Source organism: Panthera tigris, chromosome A3 (assembly GCF_018350195.1).
Source record: "Panthera tigris isolate Pti1 chromosome A3, P.tigris_Pti1_mat1.1, whole genome shotgun sequence".
Lineage (NCBI taxonomy): Eukaryota > Metazoa > Chordata > Mammalia > Carnivora > Felidae > Panthera > Panthera tigris.
In genome coordinates, this window is record NC_056662.1 from 137,903,092 (window position 1) to 137,925,693 (window position 22,602).

The window sequence follows — 22,602 nt, forward strand, 5'->3', positions numbered from 1 at the left end:
TGTTCACGCCTCATTGCCTGACTTCCATGTGGCCGATGACCAGCAACCCCTGAGATTTCAGAGGTTTTGTTTGGTGGCTTCTGTGACATCACCCGGCATTGATATTTTATTTGTAGCTTCCTCCCCTCTGCTAGATAAATTATGAATTTCCCATAAACAATTAATTGTCCACTTTCCAATCATCTTTTTGATTGCTATGGGTCTAGAGATTTTTTTGTCTAATTTCCCACTATTTGGGGAAGAAGAAAAAAGATTTGTGAGTGTATGTCACCAATCTTCCATCATTAAGCAGAAGACTCAAGGTTTTCATGTTTATATTTTTAAGATGACCAAGATGTGATTTCAGTTCACAATGTGAGGAAGAACCTCTATTTCATTTGCTCGTTTGCTTTATTTCAAATAGCTGTCTACTTTTACCAGAAGCAACTGTAGAATGACGCTTTGTTTCCCCAATGATAGGTGAGGCTTCCCTAAAAGTTTTCGTATGTTCTAAATCATGTTAGACTCTGTTTCAGAGCGTTCTCTCTTTTTAATAGCATTGTGTTCATTCTTGGTATTAAAATGCCACTTATTCATTGTAGAAAATTTGCAAAGTATAGAAAATTACAACAAAGAATACAAAAACGACCTCTTTCCACTGCACTGTGTGGTTTTCCCGGTACTACAATGCACACGTGCGCAATTTAGATGTAAAACTGGAGCTCATTGGATGTATTATTGAATAATCTTTTTAGTCACCTAACATTAGATAGTAAACACTTTCTTACCACATGAAGTATTCTTTTACAACATGATTTGTAACTGCTTAAGAATATTTTATTTTCCTGATACACCATACATTGTTTCTTTAAGCCGTCTGCCAGTACTGGGTATTATGTAAAATTAAATTGTCCACTTGTGTTTCAAAACTGATTTGTCCTCTTAACATGGAATTCTTGGATGGCTTGTGAGCTGTTTTCCACCCCAGTTTATTGAACAAATTGTTGTTTTTCTTACAAGCTCTGGAATCTTTTCAAGTGATTGACCTGTGTGTTTGGCATGGGAGACGTGCTGACTGTGCCTGGGAGCTCTGCAGAATATCTACCAGTGTCCACACTGGTCTCCTCACCATGTGACCAACAGTCTCCAGATTTCAGGATGGTTTCCTCTCCATGGTGCTCTCGACATCACCCACCCAACCACACCATTTAATGTGCACTTTTTCTCTAGACATTCATTATTATCTTTTCTATACTGGACATTTTTTTTTATTCCCATAGCAGTTGTCACTTTCAAACATATTAGATAATTTGTTTTTTTTATGATACCTATTTTTTTGGTCATTGTCTCTGCACAGGAGAATATAACCTTCTTGAGGACAGGCGTCTTTGTTTCAATCACTGATACATCTGAGCATTAGAACAGTGTCTGATGCATAATGGGTGCTTGGTAACTTTTTGAACAAATAAATTTTATCCTTCATTCTTATTCCTTTGTTCAAGAATGAACTGATATGTGCTTACCTCCTCCTGAGAGTGTCCCTTTGGGAAAGGGAGAAAGGAGAACCAACAGCCTCAGCAGAGTATCCAGGGCCTCACGGTACAAGTACGTGGGATATTACGGGATCCCAAAGGAGGATTCAGGGGAGGGAATGCTTGGTACACATCCAGACAGGAGTGTGTGAATGATGCTACTTGTTATGGAAGGTCCCAGTCACGAGCCTCATTGGAAGGAGACTCATGGGGCAGGAAGCACACACCAGACCAAGAGGCATCTTTTTTTTTTTTTTTAATGTTTTATTTATTTTTGAGAGAGAGAGAGCAGGGGAGGGGCAGAGAGAGACAGAGACACAGAATCCGAAGCAGGCTCCAGGCTCTGAGCTGTCCGCACAGAGCCCGAGGCGGGGCTCGAACCCAGGAACCACGAGATCGTGACCTGAGCCAAAGTCAGGCGCTTAACCGAATGAGCCACTGAGGCATCCCCAGACCATGAAGCATCTTGAGGAAGGAATTTGCACTTTCTTTGAAGTTTGTTGGGAAAGGTTGAAAGATTTGAAGTTATGGATTAAATATGCATTTTAAAAGGTCAGTTCAGATTGCGTGAAGGATGAGTTGGAAAGGAGGCAGATGGAGACAGGAGATCATTGCTAAGGGATTACTGCCGTCAAGGTGAGGAATGGTAGAGGCCACACAAACATCATCACGGTGAGGACCGAAAGCATGCAAAACAGTTCGTGAAGAGTTCAGCAACACAGCTGACAGGACTTGGTGAGCAGTGGCGAGAAAACAGATCACAGAAACAAGAAGGGGAGATTCTGAGTGCACACCCCCGGGGTCTTTGTTTTACTGACAGTTTAGATAGCGATGTTTCTATTTACATGCAGAGATTAGAAAAGGAAAATAATAATTAATATGTTAATGTGCTTATCTTGATGCGTGTAGTATATATCTGGGGGAAAGGATCTTGTAGGGGACGCTAAGAGGGTGCGTCTAAATTTTTAATGTAGCAACCTTAAACATAAGTAAACATTTGAAATCTATAGCCTGCAGGTGGTAATTGACACAATTACCCAAAATGTATACAAACTGTCAGAAAATATAAAAAAACTCAGAAGAAATCTTGACAATATTAGTGATTAATGTCAATGAGGGGTGGGGGAAAAAGACATCTTCTATGAAAATAAGGATCTAGAAAGGAGAGAGAGAGACCAGGAAAGAGTTGGAAACAAAGAGGCATCGGACGTGTGGAAGGTGTTCAAGTCTTAGAGGGTCATTGCCCTGAGGTCATCCGTGACCTTGGGGAGGGAAAATTTCCTGAAACGATGGAGAGGACACCACGGGCGCCATCAGTGTTCTTGTTTTGTTTTAATTTTTTAAGTGGCTTGAGTGTTTCAATAAAGAGAAGGGGGGGGGGGTGCCTGGGTGGCTCAGCCAGTTAAGCGTCCGACTCTTGGTTTCCACTCCTGTGATGATCTCACAGTTCGTGGGTTCGAGGCCCGTGTTGGGCTCTGTGCTGACAGCTCGGAGCCCGCGTGGGATTCTCTCTCCCTCTCTCTCTGCCCCTCTTTCCCTCTGTCTCTTTCTCTCTCTCTTTCAAAATAAATAAACATTTACACACACACACACACAAGGAAAAGAGCGAGTTAAAGCAGGGGCGCAGAGGGGTTTATGGCCATCTTGTCTGCATTCAAAATAAGGGGTCCGTTCCAGGGGTGCGGAGTGACGTGTCTAAGACCACAAGGTCAGGCTCACCTGGCCACCTGCAGCTGGGTTTGCTCCCCTGCTTGGGATTCTGAGGATACAACGCAGCTTCCCGAGATCCCTTGCATATTCACTTGTCTGCACTGCGGTGGAGAAGCACACCCTATCGTACTTAGAGCAGTCGTACGCTATGGAGAAGGACAGTCCTGGTCCCAGACGTCTTCTGTAGGACACTAACATTTCTGGAGCAGCCGTGTAACCGCGACACCTAGACGTGGAGCAGGTGGCAGAGGCACAGACACTCCATCCAATCTGTCGTTGGGAGACGAGCTGTTTCAGACCGCCGAGGAGTGCGGAAGCGAGGGAGAGGGACCCGGTCTGTGGTTGCTTCCAGGCATGACCTAAATCCAGCAGGAGAGAAGTTTAAAACGAAGCTACTTTTCTGAAGTTCTTGACAAGCTCGCAAAATATTCTCCAGTCCTTTCCTTATGGATCAATGTCACCATAACGCTCCCTTTGACAGCATTGGTACCGGTCGCCTGAAGAGACCGCGCCAATGCTGAGTGTTCTGTTTTCAGTAAGTGACGGGGCCCCTGTCCGCCCTTTCCCTCCCGCACCCTGTTATCCCTCATCTGCGTGGCTCTCTGTTGCCCCTCTCACGTGTTTCCCGTGCTGCCCTGCGCTGGCCTGGGTGCCTGATCTGCGAAAATGTGAATCCGTAATTCAGTGGTGCTGGAGGTGGCTGAGAACGGAGTCCTTGGATGCAAACCCGTGAGGGATGTACCGCCCAGGCCTCCACGAGCGGGCATCGCCCAGTGCTGGCGAATACCTACCAGTGCCAGGCTCCACTCTACCTGAGTTACAAATACCAGCCCATCCGATTCTCAAACAAACCAGATTCGATGCGCTCATCCCTGATTTACACAGGGGAAAACAGGTCAGGACAGGAGCCCCTGCCCACCCTGGTGACGAGGGGTGGGAGCCGCACGGGCATCTGGTCTGGGTCTGGCCTCTGCACCTCTGCGGCCCGCCTGCAGCCTGGGGCCAGAGAGGCCGTCAGGGGGCACACGGTGACGGAGCTTCCCTTGCTCCTGCATACCTGTGGCCAGGTCACCACCTTTCTACCCTCCCGGTTAAGCTCAGTGCTGCCTGGTACCCCCAGCCCAGCAGACTCTAGCAAAAGTATGTCTTTAAGAATTTCCACATGGTGGGTGCTGTTAATAGCATTTTAGTGATGGATCTTAGAGCGTGATTAACAGAAGCTTCAAGGAACGCAGTGCTCATTCGAACAATGCAGAAGGTGTGAGGAATTTCAAATTCAAAATGACAAAACATCCTGCATGCTACATGCATAGGTGCTCCTATATTTTTACTCCGTGACTGGAGTGTCAAAATTCCAGCTTCTTGCCTGAATATTAATTAGCATTTAAGACTCATTAAGCTGGTTTTAGTGATTTATTTCATTCTGTAATTAGATATTATAATTAGATTATCTCTATCAGATTTTCAACTTTCCTTTAATAAGAAAATGTTCAATAAATACAGATATAAATTCATCACATTATAACACATCATTTGACCTCGGTTATAAATCTTATTTTGAAATAATTGAACAATAACCTAATGAAGGCATGGTATTTTTGTTTTTATATGAATACATATTTTCTAGGTGGTCAATGTGTCCCAGTGGTATTTTGGGACCTTTGTTAAGTGACGTGAGTGCCTCGTGGTATTAAATGTGACCTTCAGAATTCAGAGGAGAATTTATGGATTGGCACCATCTACTACGGTGTTATGTCATTTATAGCCGTCCTAAAGAATGGCTCCTTCCTGTAAGGAAGTAACTCCTTACGGAACACAGACTAAAATAAGATATACGTAATAAAGTGCAATGAGAACCAATTAATTATTCCTTGGCCCTTATTTTCTTTACTGTGCAGTTGTGTGTACATGTGTGTTGTGCATAAGCCAACCGAAAAGTTGGGAGAAGATAGAGGGTCTGGACCCATTTATAGGAGATATTCAGAGAATTTTGCTTCAAGAGAGATTGAATCTGTCTACTTAGTGATAGACTGAGCGAAATTTCAAGGTTGCTTCCACGGACAATGCAGGATAAAAATCAGGCATGGAGAAGCCATCAGAAGCAAGCTGGTCTGGTTCCCAGGACGGCCAGTGCGTGGTGGCTGCTCGACTCCTGTGCTGGCACTGGGGCCTCAGGTCAGCCTCGCTCTGACTCTGGTTCCCGACCCGAACGCGCTGCTCTCGGAGAGGCCCCGAGGGAGGCTGTTCTGCAGCGTGGAGACAGAGGTAGAATTTAGATTCAGGAGTGGTTCCCCATGATCCGGGTCTATGTTCTTGTTAAAGAAATGAATACCATATTTTCTTAAACATAAATGTGGACATATGGTCTGACACATGCTCTGAAAATGGCACAGAATATTTGAAATCAGGTCTGTCCCAGTCAATCCGGGACATATGGGCACTGTGCAGAGTGATTCTGAATCTGAATTTCTTATTCTGTTCTGAAGCCCAGTAGCCACTGTGTCTGTGGCTGTTTGTCACTTGATGGCAGGCTCACTGCCACTCTGCTTGGTGAGAGTTATTCTAGGTGCCAGGATCCCCGTGTGGGCAGAGGCAACGAAAGCCCTCGTCCCGATCTTCTCGCTCAGACCCTTCTGCGATCTGAGGCTGTATGGACTTTGATTGAGATTACTATTTTTCTAGACTTTTAATGGAAGCTGATGGGGCTTTAATGTGACTAATGTTTTCAGCCTTGGGAATCTGGGCAAGAAGTTACCAGTGAAAATGTACCTTGCCAGAGGAAGGGGCAGGGGCCCCGGCAGGGAGACTGAGGCTCGGGGGATTGGGCACAGATGGTTTTGGGGGTAGTGAGCAAGGGAGCCAAGCAGGAAACAGAATGTGGCGTTAGGGACCCAGCAAGTGGAAACGTGAGACAGGAAAGGGGGCGGGTGACCTTAAGTGAAGCTTCTTTCTGGAAGCAAGGGAACAATGAAAGCAGAGCTGATGGGGGGCGCCTGGGTGGCTCAGTCGGTTAAGCGGCCGACTTTGGCTCAGGTCATGATCTCGCAGTCTGTGAATTCGAGCCCCGTGTCGGGATCTGTGCTGACAGCTCAGAGCCTGGAGCCTGTTTAAGATTCTGTGTCTCCCTCTCTCTGACCCTCCCCTGTTCATGCTCTGTCTCTCTCTGTCTCAAAAATAAATAAACGTTTAAAAAAAATTAAAAAAAAAAAGAATGAAAGCAGAGCTGATGAGACGCCGACAAGGAGCAGCTCGCCTACAGGTTCTGGGCACTTCACCTGACACAGGACCTGTCCAGGAGAGGACGGACAAGGCCAAAGACCTGTGTCTCCTGTGGTGCCCTCGAAGGAGCCGTGAGCCAGCCAGATGTTACTGCGTCATCAAGAAAACGCCCGTCCTCTCAACGCTAGCTGGCACTGAGCCGGCACACCCTGGGGAAAGGCTGCTGGAGGGGCGGGGGGTGGGGGGCCTGGGCACTTGCCCTCGATCGTACGACACAGAACACACACTGCACACCTGTGCACTCTGCACCGAGTCCCAGAGAGGAACGTCCACCAGTGTGGGCTGTAGCCTCCTGGGTTGGTTTTCAGTTTCATCCCTGAAAACCAGTACTTTGGGGGCTGTGACGCCCCTTTCAGTCGAACGATGCAGATGAATCTCTTACGCCAGTTGGACCTTCAACCTTTCCCTTACTCATTCCAAGATCTACATTCCACGAACTTCGCCTCCTCTGTCTGTTGGTGGTAAACACGACTCCAACGTCTCCAGTCCCTGTTTCTTCAGTTCTCTTGTGTTTCTCTCATGTGTCTTCATCACCATTGTCTATCAAGAGACTAGACGTAGAGACAAGGAAGGAAATCCAGACTGTGTTCCAGTGTAGTGACCCACTCACCCCAAACTAACAGTTGACACAGCATCCATTTCTCTATTTCTTTGCCAACCTTTGGAGTTATTAGATTCATAAATCTGTTTCTGACATGTTTCGTATGTAAAGACACCTCATTTTGGCATTAATTTAATTGCCCATGGTCATTCATAAGTTGAAGGTCTGTTTTACATATTTATTAAACCTTGAATATCCTTTTTTTCAAAGTTCCCATTCAAATATTTTACCCATTTCTATTTTTTCTTACTGATTTGTAGGCTTTCCTTATGTTTTCTAGATGATATCACTTTATTATTATGTTTATTGGAAATGTCTTCTCTAATTCTATGGTTTATCTTTTTATACCGTGAGTAGTGTCTTTTGATGAGTAGAAGTTTCTTATTTTCATGCAGTTGAATTCATCAGTGTTCGCCCATCAGGCTGGTGCTTCTACTGACTTACTTAAGACCGACTTGCTTCCCCAGAAGTGATGAGCACACTCTCGGCGGGTGTGTGTTGTGAGTCTTTGATTTCTACTGAAATGCAGTGTTTGTGTGTGTGGATGTGTGCGTGTGTTAATCTTTATATATTTTCAAATTGTCCTATAAATATTCTTAGAAAGACTCTTCTTTCTACACTGAATTCAACTGTAATCTCTGTCATAAATCAAATGTTCATTTTTGCATACATTTGTTTCTGAACTTTCTACTCTGTTCTCTTTCTATATTTGTCTATGCCTGCCCAATTTTACCATTTTCTGATTATTATAGCTTTACAATGAGCCCTGAAACTTGTAGAGCTAACCCCCTCCAGCTTCTTCTTCAAGACCATATTGCCTCTCCTTGACCTGTTGAAATTCCACCAAAGTATTGCATTAAGCTTCTGAAGAACCACACGTGCATACGCGCACACACACACACACACACACACACACAGTATTTTAACCCAGATCATGGTAAATAGCTAATAAATTTGTGAAGTATTATTATCTTAGCTACACTGAGGCTTTCAATTCATGAATATGACATATTTTCATATAATTAGGTCTTTTAAAAACATCTACCAATACATTTCATAATTTCAGCCACAGAATTCTTGTACATTACTCTAAGTAACCTGGCTAGCGTTTGATTGCTATTTTAGACAGCTTTTTTTTTTTTCAATTTAATTTTTCTAAATTTTTTTCTGCCTCAAATTTAATTAACTTTTTATATGGGAATTTTATTTTGGGAACTTAGTAGCCTAATCTTTTAATTAATCGTTCAATTGTTATAAGCTATGACAAAATCTCTGGGATTTTTCTCTTCACACAATCATAGCAACTGTAAATAACAAAATTTGGGGTTTTTTTTCCCCAGTACAGATACCTTCTATTTCTTTTTCTTGACTTACTATCTTTGCCATCCTTTCTAGTTGGATGTTGAACAGAAGTGGTGGTAAGCAGAAAGTTTATCTCATTCTGGATCTCAGTTTTGTGTGCTCATTGATTTACTATTTAGTGTCACAAACAGCGTATCCATGGAGCATTTCAACTTCTAGCTAGAGTGACTCAAACCCCATATTAAAAAAAAGAAGAAGAAGACATGCCCATATTCAGGACAAAAATGCCTTCAAAACCCTATGTCCCTCAAGCTCTGCTGTTCTACACAAGACATCCACCTGTCAACAAAAAATATGAAGCATGAAAAATGCAAGAAAAATTTACAAACTGCAAGGAGACAAAATAAACACAAGAATTGTACACAGATGTTACTCAAATGTTGGGACCATTGGACAAAGGGCACAGAAATAACATTCCATCTGCTTCCTGTCTAAAGATGGGCACCATGCAGAGTCAGGTGGCTACATTTTAGCAGAGAGATGTAAGAACATACAGAGATGGAGGATGTCTTCAACTGGCTCTTTAGTGGAATCGACACAGCTGAGGAAAGAATCAGTGAACTCGAATTTAGGCGGACAGAAATTACTCTGCGGAAACACACAGAGAAACAGCAGTGACAAAACCAAACAGAGCACTTGGGAGCTGTAAGATCCTATCAAAGGGCTGAACCACATGTGATTAAACCCAGAGGGAAAAGAGAAGAATAATGGGGTGAAAGAAATATTTTAAGAAACAATGGTTGAGAATTTTCTAAAATTAATACAGACACCAAACCACACATCTAAGAAGTTAGGAGGATGGCAACAAGGTGATTACCAAAACTACCTCCCAAAACCACAGAAAAAAATACTGAAAAGAGAAATACACAAGTGCATAATCAAAATGTAGTATGTAAGCATCCCTCTCTCTCAACTCTAATTAAACAATCTGGTTTTATAGAAGTAAGAATACAGAAAATTACTACTCACAACAATTGCGGGATACATATTATTTCTAGGTATTTATGGAACATTTATCATAACACATCACTAGTTGGGCCATTAAGCAAGTGTCATCCCATTTTATACTATTAATACCGTACAGAGAGCATATAGTAACCATAATAACTTGAGAGATGTTTTATTAATAATCTTAGTCTATTTATTCAGCACTCTGCAATTCACCCATGCATCAGCGATGCATCTGGGCTCTGAAGTGGAAAAATGCCATTAATTTGGAGTTTCTAAGTATGGTGACCTTAATAGCTAATCTCTGAGAGGCAATCCTTCCAGAACACTACCCACCACCTCACCGAGAAAGAGAATTGCCACGTTCTGTTACTTTACTTGGTGCTCTCTCCCTCTTGAAACAGCCCCCTACTCCTTTAAGGAGTGGGATCTCCTTGGTGCCCTCGTTCCTTCCGCCTCAAGGAACCACTGAGGCCCTGTGCGCGTTGCCCCCTGACCTGGCACCTTGGGCATGTGTCTGACTGCCAGTCACCATGGGTGGGTCCTGGGTCTGGCTGCCAGCATCGCAACAGACTACCATCCTAGTGACGTCTGAGGTGACCTTGGGCAGCCCTGTGACACCGAGGGCCCGGACGTGTGTAAGTGGGTCCCCAGAGGCCCACAGTCTCTACCCAGAGTCTAGGCTCTTCACAGTCAACTGCTCTGGTCATACTTTGTGCTTTGGGGGAAACAGCCTTAACTCCATAGCTTTTCTTTTCAAAAAAAATTTTTTTTACTGTTTATTTATTTTTGAGACAATGCTAGAGACAGAGTGCAAGCATCAGAGGGGCAGACAGAGGGAGACAGAATCTGAGGCAGGCTCCAGGATCTGAGCTGTCAGCCCAGAGCCTGACGCAGGGCTTGAACTCACGAACCATGAGATCATGACCTGAGCCGAAGTCGGATGCTCAACCGACTGAGCCACTCAGGCACCCCAACCCTGTAGCTTTTCTAAGAGAACACGAATCAGGAGACATTCACAAAATGAAGACTACTTGTGACCTAGAACATGCTCACAACACCATGCCCCAGGAATGTCCCTTCATTTCCTATGGTTTGTGCCTGACACGCGGTCAGACCCAGGCAAGTGGCCTGTGGGTGCAGCAGCTGGGACAGGAGAGCGGGACACAGCACTGACACCATGAGCCCGGGGGCCCCAACTCCACGCCACACATCACCTCCGCCTCTTCCTGACCACGTGTCACGTGGATGAGTCTCCCCAGTGGTGTCTCCTGTTGGCGCATCCAGGCTACCTATGAGGGTAGGAGAAGTGGGGCCCGGGATGGATACGCCGCGGGGACTCCTCTCTCCCATGGCCTCAGGCCGGGTGTGCAGGCCCGTCCACCTCTGGGGTGGCAGCCAGCACCCACCCCTGTTCCCTTCACCGACTGCACCCAAAAGACGTGAGCTTCTCCTCCGTCACCCAGGGTGGTGCTTGGGCTCCAGACCTGTGGTGGGGGAGCTCAGTCCCTGCAGCCGGGCTCCCCGCTCTCCCCCTGCCGTGTCCCAGCACCCGGACGCTGGCGAGCGGAATCTCCCAGAACCCGGGTCCCTCCACAACCTGCTTGGCCCACTCTGGCTTCTGTTCTGCCTGCGCTGTGCGTTATTTCTTGTCCTCTCGCCTCAGAGCTCAAAGCCGTTTTGTAGGCTCTTAATGAAGCATCTCTGATTGTTGGAAACAGCCCGCTTCCCCGTGGCTGTTGTCTGAAGCAGCCTGTCTCTGCTGCCCCCCTCCCCAGGCTGTTCACTCGAGCTGTGGCGTCTGCCCCCCCAGCTCCCACGCCCCCACCTGAGTCCAGCTCCAGAATGTGTGTGCCTCGGACCGGTTTCCTCACTCCATCAGTGCTCCCGCACCCCGTGCTGTCCCTGTACTGGCCAGGGGACATCAAAGCCACCACGTCGTTCACAGACCGCCCTACCTTCTAAGAGACGATCTTATTTCTGATCAAAATTATACGTCATGAAGTTTAGACATATTTATGAACCACTAAACACCATATGTTTTTTTCTCTGTTCTACACCCCCCATGCTCCAAAGTCACGGCTCACACAGAGCACAGACGCGCGGCTCCTTCCATGGCCCCGGACTCCTGGGGTCCCCGGGGGAAGTGTGGCGGCAGGCAGAAGAGTGGAGACACCTTGGTTATGCATTTGCCTCAGTTACTGCCTACGCCTATCACCAGCAGGGCTGAAACCAGAGTGTCTTCAGAGCGCCCAAACTCAACTCAGATCTTCTTCACAGTGGGGAGCGAGTGCAGGAAAATTCTTCTGCTCAGTCTGCCTCAAGCTAAAATATCTGCGAGTCTGGCAACGCTTCCTGGGTCACTTGAGGAGGCTCATTCCAGGTACATTGTGATACAAGGGCTTCTGACTGTCTTCTTTTTAAAACTATTTTTAAGGTTTATTTATCTATTTTGAGAGAGAGAAGGAGAGAGAGCACAAGCAGGGGAGAGGGAGAGAGGGAGAGAGAGAGAGAGAATCCTAGCAGGCTTTGCACTGTCGGCACAGAGCCCGACATGGGGCTCAATCTCACAAGCTGTCAGATCATGACCTGAGCTGAAATCAAGAGTTGAACGTTGAACCGACGGAGCCCCCAGGCGCCCCCTGACTGTGTCTTATTAACCTCTTGCCTGTCTTGCACTCTACTTACCATGAGCCTGGAGTCTAGAAGGAGATAAGGGGGTCAGGAGACACCATAGCCACCGCCGCCTGGAAAGGATTCAGAGGGGGGAGCCATCGTGCTGAGCATCATGTTGCTGAGACGCACCTGCCTCCATCACTGGACTAGAAGCACCCCGAGGCCCTGCGTCTGGGTTTTCGCTTCTCCCTTAAGGCCTCAGACTCTAACCAGCAGGACCCATGGGAGAAACCAGTGTCCGTTGAGTGAATCAACTGGTGAGTGCAGAATTCTTGAGAATTGCCGTCTGTTAAATGTTTTTGTCTCCATGGGAACTAATTCTCTTCCGCTCTCCCTGGTCCTCCTTCGGCAGAAACTATTTAAGGTGCCCTGTTAGAGCCAGGCCGTGCTTCCCCGGGGCGAGGGGGGGGGCCGTGGTCTTCTAGGTGCACAGCCCTCCCTTCCAGGATGACAGGCAGGTCCCCGTGGCTCCGAGAAGCCTGTGTTGGGGCCCCGTAACAATTTTCTTTTCCTTGAAACACATTCCAGAAAAGGTATCACGTGAACACTGGATTACGGCTCCTGGGACCTACACAATCAGCCTTAACAAATAAGGGCACACTTCTAACTTTCTAGAGAATCTAGTTAGTCTGATTTTCTTCTGTGAGACTCGTTGGTGGAAAAACTAAGGAAGCCCAGCATTACTACAGACCAGCCATGAGTTGTTCTGTGGGGTCCAGGGGAGCACTCAGCATCAGGGGAGCGTTCCGTGAGTACGAGGTGCCTCCTCCAGCCTGCCAGATCTTACTGGAACCACCAGCAGCCAGCAGCACTCTGGGTCCAAAGAGCTAGAAAGCCAGGAAAAGTGTCCGATGGTGGATGCATTTGAAGAAAATAGAAAAGACAGTTACAGAAAGACCAGACTTCCCATTGGCCTCATTACCTTGGATTTCATTCTTTTGGGGAGTCTACTGACAAAATATGTGGGCAAGACAAGTGCACCAGCTAATAAAGTTCCTTGACCAGGCATGGTTGAGTTATATAAGGAACCCCCGGCTTAGCTCATCCGTCTGAGACCCTGAATGACAGCTGAATCAGCCACTTATGGCCAGTCCCCTGTGGTACCTTGTGGACTTCAGCTTTTATGAAATACCCCAGGACATTCCAGGAAAGCTAAGAGTTATTGAGAGAAGTTGAATTCTGTCCATGGTTAATTGCCTTTTGAAAAAAACCATATACTTTATGCTGTAAGGAACATTAGAGACTAGGAGGAAAGCTCTCTTTACATTTGGAGACACCGGGCTACAGGCTGGGGAGTCCACTGGCCCCACTCGCTAATCAGAGGCCAGGAGGGCTGGGGGCATATACCTGGCTAGCCTCACTGCTGTGTCTGTTGCATAAGCGGCTGTGGGGACGGTGTTGGGCAGCCCCTGACACAAAGTCATCGTGCCTCATCCGTTCCTTTGGAAGCTGTTGACTCGGAACTTCGGGACATAGTATGCAGTGTGGCGAATGGGGAGTACATTCCCAGGTCGGTCAACACAAGCTCATTTCATCCGAAATGTGGCAAAACCGAGTAAGGATGCTTCCGTGCAGGACAGTCCTGCCTGGCGAGCACTTTGTGCAGTGTATTATTCCGAAAATTGGGTTTTCCGGATAATCAAAGATTTATTATTTTAACCCTGAAATATATTTCCAAATTTCATTCATTGGGCAGAGATGGTCTGTCGTCCTCGCTCCTCCGCGAGCTTCCCTCCAGCAGGGACAAGAGTGCCCACCCTGTGCTCGCCCCCCCCACCTGGAGGGCAGAAGGGAGCCCAGGCACAGGTTATGTCAGAAGGACAAGTGCAGTGAGGTGAGAAAAGCAGGTGAGGGACGGACACTGGCCACGGAGAGAGGATGTGACCTCAGCCAGGTGGGAGGGCCCTGTCCTCCAGGGCATTGTCCACCAGTCTGAGAACCTTGCCCTTGATTTTTGGTGACTCTAGGAGCCATCGCGTGGTTTGGAGCAGAGCTATACCAGGAGCAGACACTCGTTCCTCAAAGGATCACTCTTTTGTTGAGAGTGGACTTTGTCAGAAAGTGGGGAGAAGGCTGTTGGAATGATCAGGCGGGAGCCGCTGGCGGCTCTTCTAGACTGGAGGCAGCAGATGTGGAAGAAGGGGTTGGATGCCAGGTGTGCTTGGACAGTCTGGGTGGGCTGCAGAGAAAGGGCTTTGGTCCCTGCGATAAGAGGAACAGAGTTGCTGCTCACGGAGCCGTGGAAGCAGCAAATCTGGGAGAAGACGAGGTGAGCGCCTCGGCCGTGCCGATTCTGTGACGCCCTTTAGATACCCAAGCGTGACATCAAGTTGGCCGTCGGAAAATATTGCAGTAAATGCAATCAATTAGTACGGAAATCCCGTGAAAACCTAGTGCACACGATCCAGTCCTAAACGGCGCGTTCCAGAGACCCCACCTTCACGTGATGCACAGCTGAACGTTTCCTGCATCTGTGTGGTGTGGGGGGGGCCTCACGTCCTCTTACGACACTGAGGCCCCTGCATTCACCGCTACGGTTCTTTGAGGCTTGTGGTCACATCCTGGTGCCACCAAAGCATTTGCTGCTAGAAATCCAGAACAACATTTCAAAGTAAGGAAACAGTTTCAGGGCAAAGTCCCGAGGCACAGAAACATTTCGGGTTTGAAAAGAGAACAGTTTTGCTACAAGAGCCTGGAAAGGATGACCAGGGGTCACGGGAGGAGACAAGGAACGTGTCGTCGAGGAATCTCGGGGGGAGAAGGAGTGTCAGGAGGAGAAAGCGTTAGCAGGGGTGGATGCTAGAAGAGGGAGACAGGAAACGAAAGGTCCTCGCCGGACTCAGCAGTGAGAGTCACGTGTGGGATTCGCCAGGGGTGCTTTGGTGGTTTCACGGGATGGGAGTTTTCTGACTGTGAGGCAGAGCAGGACTCCAACTTGGAGGGGAGAAGAGACTCACCCGGACCAGCATCCTGTCACTAAGGCTCCTTCCGTAAACACAGCACCCGAAATCCCACTGTACGCGATCCAGAGGCTCCGTGTACAAGGAGGAGAGAGGGGTCCCGAGTGCACGCGCGGCAAGGGGGGAGCAGTGCTCCTGACTCCTACCTTCACGACCGTCTCACTCTCGACACCAGGCCCAGTCCTGAAAGTCCCCCCTGTCTGCCCTCGTCCCTGATGCTTCGGACCCCCCTGGACAGGGCCCTCGGGCATCACGCTAACAATAATAAAATGTGAAGTAATCACTCGTGCTGTCTCAATGACTTCAAATGGTAAATTAATTTTCGGCACATCTCCTTGAGGCAGCTCGGCATTATTAGCTCCATTTAACAAATTAGAACATTAAGAGACATTAAGTGACTTGCTGGGAACCTATCTGCCACTGGCTTCTGCTGCCCCTTCTCCTCTCGGGGCCGCAGCCAGGTGTCCTCGTAACCGCGCCCCCGGGGGATGGCGAGGTGAGGCACGAGGCCGGCGGTCAGCATTTCTCCCACGTGCCTAAAGGTGGGAGGCTTCTGGGCCTGTTCTCACTGTCTGACCCGACGTCTGCTGGACGTCTCCATGCTGGCCTCTCAGGGGGGCTGCAAAGCCGCATCCAAAACAACCTCCTACGTCCCTCTTGAACTCTTTCTGCTGTGTCCACTGCCCCAGCACATGGTGCCACCGCCCTCGGGCCTTTTCTCTGCCCCCATATCTACTCAGTCTTCGTATTATGTTGTTTCCACTGCCTTATGTGTCTCTTCCGGGCCACTTTCCACCCGGGCTGCCACCGCCCGGGGCAGAGGAGCCATCCCCGCCCACGCAAAGTGGCGCCCTGTGACCCCTTCTATCCAGTGTCCGTGCCAAAACAGGAATGATCCTGATAAGGTGACAACGGGACCGGGTCACCGTCTTGGAGACATTCAGGGCTTCTCTCTGCCCTCACACAAAGCCACAGTCCTGAACAAGGTCATGACAGCTCACCTGCTTCCAACTGTACTTCCAGTCCTTTCTGGGAGGGCACCACGCCTCAGAGGACGATTCACTGGGCCACCCTGGCTTCATCCTGGCTCGGTCCCGAGCGAACGCACACCCAGACTCCTGACCCACAGAAACCGTAAGACAATCGAGCTGTGTTGTCCGAAGCTGCTCTGTCTCCAGCAGCAGAGAGTGAATGCGCAAGGGCTCCTGTCGGCCTCCTCGGGATCCCGATTTCCAGTCTTCGCCACGGTCGGAGTGACCTGTGCCGGGAGGGATGGGGGGAGTGGGGGAGCGGAGGCCCTGCCAGCCTCCTATCCAGATTTCACTCATCAGAGACACATATTCAGAAACATTTATTGAGCCATCACCAAGCATCAGGCACCACTCCAGGCTCACGGGGGCACAGCAGAGAGTCTGAGATGCCAGCCCTCCCGGGATTTACACGGTAATCGAGGGACACAGAGGCCGGTTATAAACACAGTTTAAAACTTAAGTTCTGTGACAAGGCAGCAGGTTCTAAGCATGAAGACAGCAAAGGCAGCAGCAGAGTGTGGGTCGAATGACCAGAAGCGATCTTAGGTCGTGCGGCCACAGTGGGGCTCCCTGAGGGGCGACGTCTGCGGGACGAGGCAGGGGGGCAGGGAGAATGCGGCTCGCCAGGGAGAGAGTAGCCTGAGCAGAGAGGACAGCCCGCGTGTGTCTGCTGTGTCCGCGGGGGATTGGGGGGCAGGGGGGAGCACCATTGGTGTGACCTTAGCCAGGTCAAGGGAGGCGAAAGCATGTGTGTCTGCTCGTGCAGCCTCTCAGAGGTCGTTTGGGCTCTCACCGTGGGTGAGACACAGTTTCAGGATTTTAGGGAGACGATTGACATGGCTTCACTTGTGGTTTTTGAAGACCACTATTATTTCTCCGTTGCAGTAATGACCCCATATTCACCAGACCGAGGCCTCACTGTTTGCAAAGCGGGACGTTGTCGTAAACGGTGAGGACAGCAGACGCCCATGGCCACCGCACAGTCCCGGGCGACCAGGACAACGGCCACCCAACTACCCTGCGTTCCTATTCTCACTGCCATTTTGTGGTTATGCCTTGTAAAAAGTCCCTTTACGGGGCGCCTGGGTGGCTCAGTTGGTTGAGCGTCCGACTTCGGCTCAGGTCATGATCTCACAGTTTGGGGGTTTGAGCCCCACGTCGGGCTCTGTGCTGACGGCTCGGAGCCTGGAGCCTGCTTTGGATTCTGTGTCTCCCTCTCTCTCTGCCCCTCTCCTGCTCACAGTCTCTCTCTCTCTCTCAAAAATAAACATTAAAAATTTTTTGAATGAATGAATTAATTAAAAAATTGTAAAAAATTTAAATGTCCCTTTATGGTTACTTTAGTGATACTTACAACAGAAGAAAAAAATGACCAAAAATACACGTGTTTGGTTTACTTGTTTTCACTTAGCTAAGACGTTTTTCTTGTCGGTTTGGCTTTTTCAAAAGATGGACAGGTTGGAAGTTTCATCAAATACGTTTTCTTCATCTAGGGCGATGGTCATGTGACCTTCCAAATTTAAATCATTACTTTGGTTAATCATTTTATTTGATTTCTTAAATGTTTAACAAGATTGTACTCCTCAGAAAAATACACCTCGATTTTGGTTTCTGATGCATGAACGTGTGTGTGTCTGGTGTGTGTGTGTACATGTGCACATTGCTGGATTTTTTGCTAATATTTTATTTCAAGTTTTGTATCCACTTTTCTTAGCAAGGTGTGATCTTTTCATATTGTGCTTGCGGTATTTTTTCTTCAATCAGGCCTCTGCTAACTTCATAAAGTGATTTGAGGGTATTCTCTCTTTTGTCTGCCCAGGATACTTGGCATAGGTGTGAATTTCTCTGCTGCTTGCCAGTTGGGCATAACTCACCTGTAAAACGTTTGATTCTGGAGGACAGTCCGTGATTCAGTTCGGTGCTGGTTATGGCACCGTTTGGTTTTCTGTGTCTCCCTGAGTCAATTTTGGAAATCATATTTCTCCAGGAATCCAGCCATTTCCCTGAGGTTTAGAACTCGTTGGCATAAAGTCGTTTCATAGCCTGATCGCGTTTAGAATTTGCTGCCGAGTGCTTCTACCCAGGATTGCCTGTGCCTTTTCTCCACGTTCTTTCCCAGCCACGCAAAAAGTGTTTCAGTTTTTGCTTCTTTTTTATCTTTTGGATCTTAATAATCTCCGTTACATATTTTTTTTTTTTTTTAGTTTGCTAAAAACTTTTAGTTTGCTTAAACTTTTAGTTTAAGGGCCCCGAGGCCGCTTAGCTCCCTGCTCCCACATGAAGAGACAACGGCTCTTTCCTCCTTTTTAGGCTCTTTTAAGGCAACTTCAGGGCCAAAGGTTTTCAGGTTCCACGATGCCACTTCATTTCTTCGAAACAGGGCATTTAAGGGTTAGGGCCATTTCCCTGGCCTGGTTATAAACCTCGACTCTCAGAACCTGTGGTTAAATCAAAGGCAACCGTAAGTTGGCCAGCAAGCCATAAAGGCTTCTTTAACGTTGCCTAGTGAACCCAGCTGGATGTAACTTGATACAATAAAAACACCAAAGTGGGCGAGGTTCAGATTCTCTCCGTCAGAGGAATCTTTTGGCCCATGTGAATCTGTGGCTGGAAACAGACACGGACGAGGTGGAACCAAGGACGGTACTTGGTGCCGTTGCTTCTGGAATTCCGATTCCAAGTGTTTGTGCAACTCCGACTTCTGGCCAAGATGACGTCACAAAGCCACAGCAAGGGCCACAAAAACAGTAGTGATTTCACCAGGTGCCACACTGGCAGGGTCTAGTACGTGCACACATCGTAGCTACTTTTCACAATGGAAGGGAGAAGGTGCATTTTGTTCTTTCCAGGGGAACCCAGAGACTTTACAGGGCACTTTATGGTTTTCAATGTGCTTTCGTAGATCTTGCTTCATCTTTAGAACAACTCTGTGTGGCAATTAAGAATGAATGTTATTGGGGCATCTGGGTGGCTCAGTCAGTTAACCGTCTGACTTCGGCTCAGGTCACGATCTCGCAGTTCGTGGGCTCGAGCCCCACATCGGGCTCTGTGCTGACAGCTCGGAGCCTGGAGCCTGCTTCTGATTCTGTGTCTCCCTCTCTCTCTGCCCCTTGCCCGCTGGCACTCTGTATCCCTCTCTCAAAAACACAAGTAAAAACATTAAAAAAAATTTTTTTTTAAAGAATGAATGTTATTGACTCTACAGGAAAACCCTGAAATGACTTGTCCAAGGTCACATGGCTACCACGTGGCAAAAGTGACTCTCCAGGATCCTGAATCTTGTTCGCTTTCCAATATAATGGGTCACCTGAGACCTTTCCATATCAAGGTTTGGCATCTGTGGTTTCTATTTGTGGTCACAACAGCAGCCATGCAGTCTCACTACTGAGTTTATGGTTTTGTAATGGGCTATCTGGTCACAGCACCCGTCACTGCATTACGACTATCAGTGCACTCTGCGGACACCGGGAAAACAGCCAGACTGTGCCGCCTTGCAGACCTTGTAATGATTCGGTCTTCATCCCAACAGCAAGGAGAGGCCGGCCAAGGCGTGGGGGCTGGGCTGCATGTTCATTTTGTTAAATATCATTCAGATTTCTGGGTGTGAAACAGCTCAGAGGAGGTGGTAAGGAGGCTTTTGCAGTAGCCAAGGTGAAAAGCTGGCCAGGGCGTGGCAGTGGAGATGCATGAAGACAGACAGACTCGAGGACTATTTTCTGGAGAAACAGGCGTGACGTGATGATTGCAGTTCTAGAAGCTGAGGGGGAGGAGGCTCGGGGAAGACTCCTGGTGTTCTGCTTCACACAGCGATGACATCATTCCACCTACTGAGTTGAGGGTTGTGCAGGGAGGGCACGAGACCCCCAGGAAGCTTCCAGAACCAAGGTTCTCTCTGAGCCCAACCCTGATTTTCATTCCGTGCATGGGGCCCGAGCGGGGCCCCAGAATCTGAATTTTTAACAAGCTTGCAGGTGATGCTGAGCTGCTGGTGTGCCAACCAGACTTGAGGAGAAATACCTTGAATTCAGTTCTAATTATGCCCAGTGTGACATAAACTCCTTTCCCTCATTTTATTCTGAAATGAGGGGAACACTGCCCTCCTCCTTTCTGTTTCAGAAGCATCGTGCTGTCGTGAAGAGCACCTGGTTCAGAGCTCACAAGTCCTGAGTTCAAGTCCAATCTCTTCCACATCTTCTCATGATGACCTCATGATAATTATACAACCTTCCTAAAGACCAATTTTCTAATCTATGAGAGGGCTTGCCCACAGTATCTGTGCACGTGCTTTAACTGTAAAGTGCGCTGTAAAATATCTATCCTCCATGCACCCCAAGTGGAGAACATCATCGCATACCTTCCACTCTCTGAAGTGCCTTTGGATTGTTTTCACCGTCTAAGGTAGAAACCTCAGAAGGCCACTTATTCATGTCCGTCCCCAGAAAGAGCTGGTTCAGGCTTTGCCCATTTTAGGGGCTTGGCCAACAAATAATATTTTAATTGTCCTAGACATTTAATACACTTTAATACACTGAGTAATGTTTCCGTGTCTCATTTATAGCTCTTCCCCCACATCGTAGAGAACACAGCGCTCCTCCTCAGTCTCCAGAACCTTACCCTGGAGCCGTCTTGGTCTGAAGAGCAGCCAGCTCTGTCGTTACCCCTCCCACGCTCCAGGCTCTGAAATTTACCTTTGCAAAGCTCCCATTTTACCTTAATCGTTATCATTTCAGGGTGAAATACATATAAATGTGGACATAGGTGTATATATGTAAAGCAAATAAAATGTGGCATCAGCTCCAAAAGCCTTACCAACACCGATTTTGGTCTTTACTATTCGATATTTTGTCTGGGCCTATAGAGCGTGTGAAGTACTGATTATAATACTGGGTCTTTCTTGTTAATCAGATTTGATTTCTAAACTTGCACACTGTGTCTTCACCGGACTCCAGTCCTAATGCAGCGAAAGTGCACACACAAATCAGAGGGCCTCGGAAGAGGCCAGGTTTCCCATCTGGATTTCACCACATTTTGAAATTCAGAAAGTTGTGGTGTGGTCTCCCTAGGAATCAGGAGACTATTCTGGAACACAGGGCTTACTTCAACCTTCAGAGGAGGGTGCACAGCCTTGTTACGTGCCAAGGACTTTCCTTAAACAAAAGGAAAAGTGAAATCAAGATAGAACAGAATGTGTTTTTGGAGGGTTGCTTCTAATAACCGATTGGCATTTGCACATGTAAATGACTACAAACCTATCAGGTGACACTGAGCTGTAAAGTGAATCAAAGGACGCCCCTTTGCTTTTGTTTCACATACATGACAGCACCTTAAAATTAGAGATAAGAATTATTTCAATAATTTGCCTATCAGTCTGGATCGCGTACACCCTAGAAACACGAACGTTTACCTCTGCCAGTAATGAGGATGTCTTTGCCAGTAAGTATCCCATGCAAAGTCAATGAACACGCAGTGTTGCGTGTGTGTGCACTTCTTCCTTTGTCTGACTTTCCTTGGCATTCATGATCAGCCCGACGTCTTTCCTCATGAGAAATGCAGTCATTTAAGATGTTTACCAGACCAGTTCCCCTGGCCACCTGCTCCATCCCTGTAACCTACAGGTCCACCTCACACTTCTCATTCTTTTGTGATTCTCCCTTCTCATTTTGCCCTTTGGGTTTTCCAGATGGCACGTCTAGCACTTCTTTCAGTATTTTGAGAGGACCCTTGCTTGCAACATTGCTTCTCGGTGCACTGTATTTTATCACAGAGTTAAAAATAGTTTAAAAGCTGCGTGGAAGTCATGGTATCGGGCCAAAGCCAAGTTTAATACAAGCCTCCAAACTCACGGGAGCTCAGTGGTCGCCTTAAATTTTTGTGTTTGTGTGTGTACAGGACCTGGGCCTCTGTGAAATGACCCGTCTTAACACCGAGCCCTCGGGATCATGAACACAGAGATAGTTTGGCATGCGACATGATAGGCTGTGTCTACTCTTGAGCCTAGAATTTGAAAGGTCGGCTCTTGGCCCAGATAGCCTGACCATGACTTAGTGCTTACAATTACTTAAAAATGTTTTCTTTTGTTTTCCTCTCTTCTATGGAAAATTGGTCTTCCGATCACCAAGTCAGCTGATACTTAACAACTATTTTGATATAGAAAATTCTAGTTTCATTCTCACAAAGTCAGGTCTGCTGCCCTTCCCTGCCCCTCTTCTCCCCAAGAACTAATCTACATTTGAAACAGTAGAGAACTTTCTGGTCCAAAAGCTCTGTGTTGTTTGTTTGTTCTGCACTTGGCTTTACTGGTATGATCTACTAGCAATAGGTTCTAGAACATGCCAAGGTAATTGGAACCTGCCAAAGTAACCCTGACATCTAATAATTTACACAATTATGCTTCATTTGAGCATCCTTATTAGCAGACTGACCATTACATTAGTTTTCTTTTGTTATAGTCCCATGACTTTCGGTAGACAATCATGCATATTCTTAAACATACTTTATTCTTCCGAGGCGGTAGTTGCTAAGTT